This window comes from Callionymus lyra, chromosome 6 (genome assembly GCF_982586985.1).
Source record: "Callionymus lyra chromosome 6, fCalLyr1.hap1.1, whole genome shotgun sequence".
Classification (NCBI taxonomy): Eukaryota; Metazoa; Chordata; class Actinopteri; order Syngnathiformes; family Callionymidae; genus Callionymus; species Callionymus lyra.
The window spans coordinates 31,974,664-31,983,992 of record NC_141823.1 but is presented as its reverse complement, the minus strand read 5'-3'; the positions used below and the strand labels follow the sequence as shown (position 1 = coordinate 31,983,992).

General features: G+C 39.3%; 1 pseudogene across 1 annotated transcript; it reads right to left on the bottom strand.

Annotated features, from left to right (window-relative positions):
- Window positions 1–2,786: 2,786 nt before the first annotated feature.
- LOC148078810 (neurogenic differentiation factor 2 pseudogene) lies at window positions 2,787–5,139 on the bottom strand (annotated as a pseudogene). Its single transcript, XR_015711445.1, has 2 exons — window positions 4,993–5,139; window positions 2,787–4,099 (listed from the first exon to the last, which is right to left on the bottom strand). The product of XR_015711445.1 is annotated as a neurogenic differentiation factor 2 pseudogene (transcript).
- Window positions 5,140–9,329: the final 4,190 nt, after the last annotated feature.

Below are 9,329 nucleotides of genomic sequence, written 5' to 3'. Positions count from 1 at the left end.
CTCACTTTAATAAATCCAATAACCGTTATTCGTAATCCGATGCATTTTGGTCACACTCTCCAGATGGAGCTCTGTGTCGACAGGCCAGGACTAGCACAACTTTCTCTGTTGCGATTTTATCGGATCAGCGTTATCATCTGCACTGTGGATTATTTAATTTAGTAATTGCACGGTATTAATTTCCTTGACAAACGTCCGTAGGACTATTTATCTCGAATTTAGTGCCAATTAATTGATTTAATTGACTTTGGTTACGCAATCAAAGCTCACGAAATCCGTAATGTTATTACAAAAATAAATAAAAGCCTAATGCTGCTACAAGAAGATTAAAAAACAATAAAATAGTATGTTAAATGCTATTTAATAAACCTCTACTCCGGTTAACAAGCCACTTGCCTTCTGCCTGTAGTCTTTATACGTATGTTTGTTTTTGCAAATTATTTCATAGATTTATAGTCTTGTTTTCTAATGAAAACGGATTAAAGAAACAATTTCCACGATTGAAAACATCGTTTCAGACGCAGATTAGGATAATCATGTACTTCCGAGCCTTCTTGCGGCTTATTTGAAATACATATAAAACGGCATAATAATTTGCACACGTGTATAATAAAAACAATAAAAACGAAATAAAGTTAAAATGCTTCATCAACATTTTAGCAGCCATCAATATTATTAATTATTTACGATATGTAATAATCATCATTATTCTTATTGTAATTTTAATATGCTTACTATTCTAAACATTTTAAATACTTCTTTATCATGACTTCTCTCATTTATTATATATTCCACCATTTAAATATTCCGTTTGCGATCACACATGCGAGTGCGCGTGGTCGCGTATGCGTGAGTGTATGCGCGCGGCCTACTACAGGCAGTTCACTTCTAACTTGAGAGAATCAGGAACAGATGCTGAGTGAATTAGGAAAGAAACACCGGGCCCCTCCCACAAGGGCCACTTTGGCAGGGGCCGCCTGGCTGCCACGTGTCGCAGCTGGCACCGGGATGATGGCGCTGGTGGCCCTTCTAGTTGTGGCGGAGGTGGGCTTACTGGTCTTGGCTTAACTTTGCACTGGCTTTGCTGGTGTTCGCACATTTAGCAAAACTGGCATCAGAGCAAAGCTCAAGTCCTGCCAGCTTTTTCATCATCTTCCCGAAAGTCCACGTCGGAAATAACCTTTTGCATTGTTTCACCCGTGACGCTCACGCACGCATATTTGTCTGAGAATAGCTTTATATATTATTATTTAAATGAATGCTTTATCAAAATATAGTGGATAATATTTAATGAATAAATTACATTGAGCAAGCATTCCATTGTCACTGTAAAGTCTGATTATTAAATTATTGTCGAAATAAAAGGTTACTTTATTCTTATGATTGTGTGTGGTTTATAAACATTTTAATGTATTATTCATTTGCATCCTAACGGTAAGGTCAGTAAATGGCATAATTTCCATGAAGGCTCCACATGCCAGTTCATCTTCGTGGGTCAGTTTCCTCCCCGCGTCGCCGGACGTTCACTTCCCCTGCTGTTAGTGCACCATATGGGATGAAAATAACATCTAAAATAAAGAATACAATCTCCTTATCTTAAAACGTATTTCTATTACCTTCTGGTCTTAATGTCATGGGTCAAAAAAGAAGTTCAAACAATTAAAGAAGCACCCTATATAGAATGAATTAATGTATACTCATCAAGTGAATTCCCAGATCAGGAAGTATTGCAAGTGAACTCTAAAACATACTTCTACTTGTTGGCGTTTAACTAAGGACACAACTGACCTTATTTCTTCGCACTATTTCCTCTGGTTTTATGTATTTAAATACAACTTGTGGTGCATGATGTTCCCGGGGTCATAGGGTGTTTCGGGTCTAACATCAAATGTTTTGACTGTATTTTATTATTGCTTGTGTTAGTTTTACTGTTTGTTTTGTCTACTTTTGTATAGCATCAAGGGTCCTACGTGTTTGGGTTTTAGGTGTAAAACATTTTATTAAAAAACAAACAAACAAGCAAGTATTATTATTATTATTATTATTATTAAATTAATTAAATACAAACGTACAATATGGATTTTCCATTATCGTGTAAAGCGACTAATTTCGTGTCGTCATTTTTGTAATTGCTGAAAAGACACCGATTATCGTTTTTTCCTTTTATTGAACATTTAAAAAACTTTTTTTCTGGGTTGGAAAAAATGATTTGGAAATGTTGTTAACAAACCTTTTATTACGGACATCATTATCATTTAAATTATCTATTTATTCAAACATGAAATAAATCGTTGTTTGATTAATTAATGTATCGATGTGTTATTCATATTCACCTTTGAGGCCCCAAATGACCTGTTGCGTATTTATTTTATTAATACAATCAGAGAGGTTCAAAGTATGAATACACCCTCACGGGTGACAGAATACACATAATTTTGGATATTTCGTAGTTACGTAATATTTTGTTTTCTAAGTATTCATTGTTTTTCTTTAAAAAATAAATACATTTTAAAATATACACAAACGAAATATTTAAAAAGCGCTATTTATATTTGATCACGAAAGTGTAATATCATGTTTATTTGTTCTACATAAATTACTCAACAATACACACAGATGTCATGTACTTGTTGACTTGTTTTACACATTCTAATATCTTTTATAAAATACAGTATAGGTTAAAGAAATGAACAGAATAGCAAAGCGATGGACTTCCTGCGCTATACTGAGACGTCCTAAGTGGGGATGTCCCCTGCGGCTGCGATGAATTTAGTTTCACTATGTGAGACAGTTATAAAACATGTTTTATTTTATTTTTCTTTATGTCGTAACATTAGGCCTGTACACATTGTTATTTCTTTCAGTCTGAACAGACCGGACAACAGTAAGGGTAACAGGATGGTCTACAGAAGGTCATCAGAGGTCACTCTGTGTTTTTTTTCTCCAAATCTGACCACGATGAACACACACACACACACACACACGAAGATTGTCAGAGTCGTCTGATGACGTTGACTCAATGTTGGAAGAACGCGTTCATGTCCTCGTACTGGGGCGCGCGCTCGTGGTGCAAGTGTGCTTCGTGGAATGGCGGAATGTTTTCTGAGTGCGCGCCGCCGCCGCCGCCGCGCGCTCCCGAGGGTCCGTAAGGTAAACCGTGGCTGGGTCGAGACGTGGACAGTCCAGAGTAATGCATAGAATAATGATAGTTCCGGTCCGGGTCCGATGGATCCTGCTGCCTTCCCGGCGCCGCCCCATTGAGGCACACAGGTGGGCTGTGCTGAGCCTCGTAGTCCGGGCTGCTGTAGTCTGGAGAGGTTCCACCGGGCTGGTACACAGACTCGTATCCTGGCGCGTAAGAGTGGGGCCTCAGAGTACTTCCACCGGGCTGGTAGTGGGGGCTGGAGACGCGGGAGCACCTGTAAGAGTAGGGGTGCACGGAGAACGTGGAGCTGGACACGTGGAAGCGAGAGCCCTCCGTACACGGCTCCGTCAGGAAGTTCCGGGTGTTGAGCTGCAGGCACCCCGCCACCAGGTTGGTGGTGGGCTGGGACAGACCCTTGCACAGCATCTGCACGTACGCCACCACATCTGGGCGCTTACCGTTGCGCAGGATCTCCCCCAGAGCCAGGATGTAGTTCTTAGCCAGTCTCAGCGTCTCTATTTTAGACAGTTTCTGTGTTTTGGAGTAACACGGGACGACCTTGCGCAGGTTGTCCAGGGCGGAATTCAAGTCGTGCATGCGCGTGCGCTCCCGCGCGTTCGCCTTCATGCGTCGGACTTTGGTGCGCTGGACGCGCGCCGGAGTCATCTTGCGCTTTTTGGGGCCGCGCTTTTTGGGCTTGTCTCCGTCGGTCTCGTCCCCGCCCTCCCCGTCCTCGTCCTCCTCGTCGTCATCGTCGTCGCCCGCCATCTCTGACTCGGCCCGGCTGCTGCCCTCCAGGGGCTCGTCCAGGTCCTCGTCCAGGTGACACGCTTCGTTGTCGTCGTCGTCCTTGGCTTTGCCGTCCTCGCTGTCGTTGTCCTCCACCCAGTCAGCGGCGAGCCTCTGGACGTCCGGCAGCACTTCACTGAACAGACGGCTCAACATCGCGGCAACCTGCAGGACACACGCACACACACATTATCCAGGGGGGCCCAGTGGACTGGATCTACATCTTCAAAAGATGGACTCGGAACCACCTGCACATTCTTTAGACTTTCTTATATTTCTCATCCATGACATGCATTCAGCCCTCAAATACATTGAGTTCCCAAGTCTAAACGTATGAATATCTTTATAAACGCACAGGTGAACGTAGAGGCCGCCATTTTGTAACTTACACGTTTTGAATTATTTTAAAAATATGGATGTTATAGTTAAATCAGGAGAATTCAATTAGCAAAATCAATTTCTCTAAATTAAAGGCGCAGCCTCTAAATTATAATGTCTCAATGGATGCATCAAGAAGAAGATTTATCTAACCTTACATAATAAAATAACCATTCTCTCAAGTTCAAACAACTCACAATTTAATTATTAAAATAATTCCACCCTACTCTGTTTAAAACCAATACTTATAATCACTGGCTGACAATACATGATTAACTCTGACACCTGCTAATATGCCGCTGTCATATTTAAGCATTAATGGATTTTAAATGTTTTTTTTTTAAACATTTGATCTGCAATTGTTTCTCAAATCTTGTCAGTGAGTTGAGATGAATTCTAACCATCACCTTGTCAATTAGCACGTGTGCGGACCTAAACACGCACCAGGTGTAGACACGCGCGCAGACCACTATTAAAATAACAATTTAAAAATAATGAGATCATTTATGGTTTGTCCCGGAGGTATTATCGTGTCACGATGATGTGTGATATCGTCACAGACTGATCACCTTTTCATCGATCAAATGCGAAATTGACCCGCAGTTGTAACTGAATTTTAATCTAAATACGTATAGAATGTGACAAATGAATGGATTTTCGTGATGCGTCGGAACACCTACCTCAGGGGTGGCGTTCAGTGATGGGGCCGATAGAAGCGGGTTTGTTTACACCATCCCTCCTCGGGTGGGAGTTTCATCCGCCCTCCCTGCGCCGATGATGCTTCAGAGAAGATCTGCGTTTTTCTCCCACACCTCATCTTCTCTCTCTCTCCCCCTCTCCCTCCCTCTCTCTCTTTCTCGCCCTCTCTCTCTCTCTCTCATTGGGTGGGTTATATACCAGCTCTGATGCCAGGCCCATATGGCTGGCACGTCATTGGCAAGAGCGATCACATGAGAGCCGGTGATTGACATGCGGCCGCATTCACAGAGACTGGAGCCCCCCTGGGGGAGAGGAACCCGCCATCTGTCACTTGTTCTGAAAGAGAAAATGGAATAAGCAGCGAATGGCGCACAAATAACTCACTGCATGGATTTGTGTACGCGTCGGTATCTTTGGAGGGTAAAAACGAGGTTAATCTTATAATGACGGTTTAGAAAGACCATTTAATTATCAATTTTAGTGTAATGCCACTAATAGAAGGGCATGTGGTGCAAAAGTATGTCAGCTCTACCGACAATAATCCCACTTGATGTGATTTTTTAAAATCTTGAGTTGTACCCTGTGCCACACAGACGTCGAGATTAGGGTGAAAAAAAGCCTAAACGAGTCAATTGAACTGCACTAAGCAGCGTCTTGCTCTGGGTTGCCAGGTTTGGCACAAGTGGGCGGCGAGCAGCAAGAACCGTGCCAAAGGTGGCAGAGGCACAGCTTGGCGGTGGGACCAGGCGAGAAGGGGAGACTCAGAAATACAGGTCTGGGAGAGAGGACTTCATCAAACAAACACACAATAAAAACGTATCAATCTTAATTTGACGAAAAGGTACGACGTGAAAAATCAAGTATTTGAAAGGAAAAATCCACAAACGACGAACAAAATATGTGGAATTTATACCAAGGTTCACATACGGTATTTATATGAAACTAATGAATAAACATATATGATTTATAAAAGAGAATATGTCGTTCCGTTGCAATAGTGTCAATGTTATATATTATTCTTTCCAAAAATGCCCGAAGTAATATAGTTATTTATTAGTTGTTTTGCTAGTTGTTAGTTGGTAATTAAAAAATGCATTAAAAAGTGACCAAAAATGTCACTACTACTATTTAGTATTGTTATTCTAATTGTTTACAAATAATTGAAAAAATAAACATACTCATTTTTTTTATTTTGAATGAATGTGATATCATACAAGATTAAATATTTAAAATACTTCACATTTTATTATATGTTCTATATGTTTAGTGTTTTGAATCTTTACACGAATGATGGAGTAAATTAAAAAATACACATGATAAATGGATTCCTATTGTGAACCCTGAAAGTGATACATAAGGTTTATAGGTGTCAATGTAAAATCTGGGTTTAAAAGTCATATTATTACATCCTAATGGGTTTCGCTATCATAACCTCTTGTTCGCTGAGATTTCAGACGAATGAGAACTTAAAGTAATAACTATAAAACTTGAAGAGGAAGACTTCAACATTTAGTAGGTCAGAGGAGATTTTTGCATTAGTTACCCTCTAACACAGAGCTGGGCAAAGTGCTGCCCGGGGGCCACATGCGGCCCTTTGACTGTATATTTATGCGGCCCTCGTAATGTCAAAGTATGATAATGTATTATTGGTTCTAATGCATTCAAAATTGTATTTTGTATTTATTATTTATTTACATTTTCACATAAAACTTATTTACTTTTCCCCTCCCTTTTGTGTTACATTTTTTCAAGTATATATTAATCCCTCAAAATATATTTTTTAAATTAGTTGAAGAAATGTTTTGAAAAAAACTCATATATACAAGAATAAAATTGCCTCTTATTTAGCTTAATAAATTTCAAGGCCTAATGACGAATGCCAATCCTTTTTTTTAGGGATTTTCTTTCTTTTTGCTTGACGTCCCCTAACAACATTCACTGATTTTAATGTGGCCCTTGAATAATTTTAATTGCCCACCCCTGCTCTAACATAATTGACTTAACTGTGTCATACAAATTGATTTAAAAACAATACCCAAATATGTTCCAATATCAAAAGCTGTGTTCGAAGGATAATCTGCATGTGTTGTTTTTAAAATTGATATGTAATCTCTATGGGAAGAATTTCATCCACAGAAAAATTAAAAATTAAAGGTTGCTTTGTCCCCATGTGGGTTTGGTTCTCAGATGTCCAAGTAAAATATTTTTTTTTTTTGGAATTTTTTAATCTTCAAAAAAACAAAGGCAGCAAAGAGGTGGTCACAACAAACTGCCATGTGTCATCATCATTTTAGAAGTCATTATTAATGACTCTCTGATTTTCTTTCACCCCCCTGCTGCCAGTTTTCGCCAAAAAGCCTGATGTACTTCTAAAGCTAATGCCATCCCTTATTCTGGTCTTTGGTCTGTCCTGGTTCTCCACTCACTCCCCCAGCACTACAAAATACTAGAGGCAACAGCTTTCTCTTTTCTGGCTATAGGAGAAACAGCTCTTGAAAATAGCATCTTCCTTTTGAAATCAAATGAAATATTTCGGGATTAAGGTGATCAATTTTCTTCTGCAGTTGATTTAGTAACAGATGCTTGCAAATGAAGATAATTAAATGCAAAATAAAAAACAGCAACACCCAAAACCACCATTTCTCATTTCAAAACCAATGTTTCATTTTTTGATATTAATTTGTTGATATTAGCTGGTTTGTGGTTAGATATAAGAATATTTTTGTTGTAAATTTATCGTAATAGTTATTTTCCCCTTAAAGGGTATACTTGTTTTTTAAAGGACTAAACAGTTTCCAGGAAAAAGGTACATAGGGTACCCTAAAGTGCCCTTAAAAGTGATTAATTTCCCAATTTCGAATTTTGAAATGAACATAACATTCACTTGATATCTTTAATTCAACATATATTTTTTACTAGCAGTTGAGATAATGGATGAAGCTAAAGTAATAATAAATCTTACAATATTAACCAAATACACTAACTCGATTAGAATTGGTTAAAAAAAATTGTAGTGTAGGTATGATTATAATAAATTAAATAAATATCACATTTTTAATTTAATTTTCTAAGAATTTGTGAAAATTGACGCATATGATTTGTATTAGTAATTAATTTATTGATCACAGGCTTGTTAAATCCAAGTTATTTTATTAAATCCTGAGGACATCTAGTGGCAAATATGAGACCCTGCATGAGAGGGCACTTCTTTTTTTTTTGCATGTTTTCTTTGCAAGTCCTTCACACATAAGTCATTATATGCAGGGCTTTAATTAATCAATTAATTAACTTACTTACTTACTTACTTGCATTTCCACATATGACAGCAGTATCTTATTCTCTTGTACTACAACGCAGGGGTGCCCAACCTTTTTTGTACCGCAGACCAATAAACCTGCTGCTATCAGACTCTATAACAGAAATAGCACCTAATAAACACAAGTAGACCAATAACAACTTAGTTTAAATATAACATGTAAATTAACATTTATTTATAATTCTTTACTATTGTTTTTATTTATGAAGGGGTGTTTTTTGCATTGTGTTTCTCTTCCATGGTGCTTTTCTTTCATAAGATTTTCTTTTTAGTCCATTAAGGGGAATCGAGGTTTACAGCACCAAAGTTCCATACCTTAAAACCCCGTCCATCCCCCTTTTAGGGATTAAAAAAAAGTCTAAAGAAACATTCAACTTAGCTGTGGTCATCAGTGGTAGTCATTAAATGCTCCAATGATATCCAACTTTGATTTTACATCCTTTTTACTGAAACCTCCAACCTACCTGAGACGTCTGGGATGGTGTTAAAAATATCACTGGACACAAGACCAAGTCCTCTCTGACTGCACTGGATATGGTGGAGAAGGCCAACAGTCTCAACAACTTTTTGAACAGGTTTGAGCAGGCGGACTCACCCTCATTGCAGCCCACTTCAGAACCTGCCCCAAATTCCTCTGAACCCCTGCTGCTTCCCAGCATCACCTCACTCCAGGTCCGCGATGTACTGCGGAGGATTCGTCCAGGGAAGGCTGCTGGTCTGGACAAGATGTCTGCTCGACTACTAAAGACCTGCGCTGCTGAATTAGCTGTGCTGTTCCAGCATGTCTTCAACCTCAGTCTTAAGCTGGGGAAAGTGCCAACCCTGTGGAAGACTTCCTGTATCGTTCCAGTCCCGAAAAAGAGCCGGCTCAGCCAGCTGAATGATTACAGTGGCACTGACTTCACAGCTGATGAAGACACTGGACCTACTCCCACCTGAAGCGGCTCAATAAGGATCCTGTTCTTGGACTTTCCAAGCGCCTTCAACACCGCCCCACTCTGC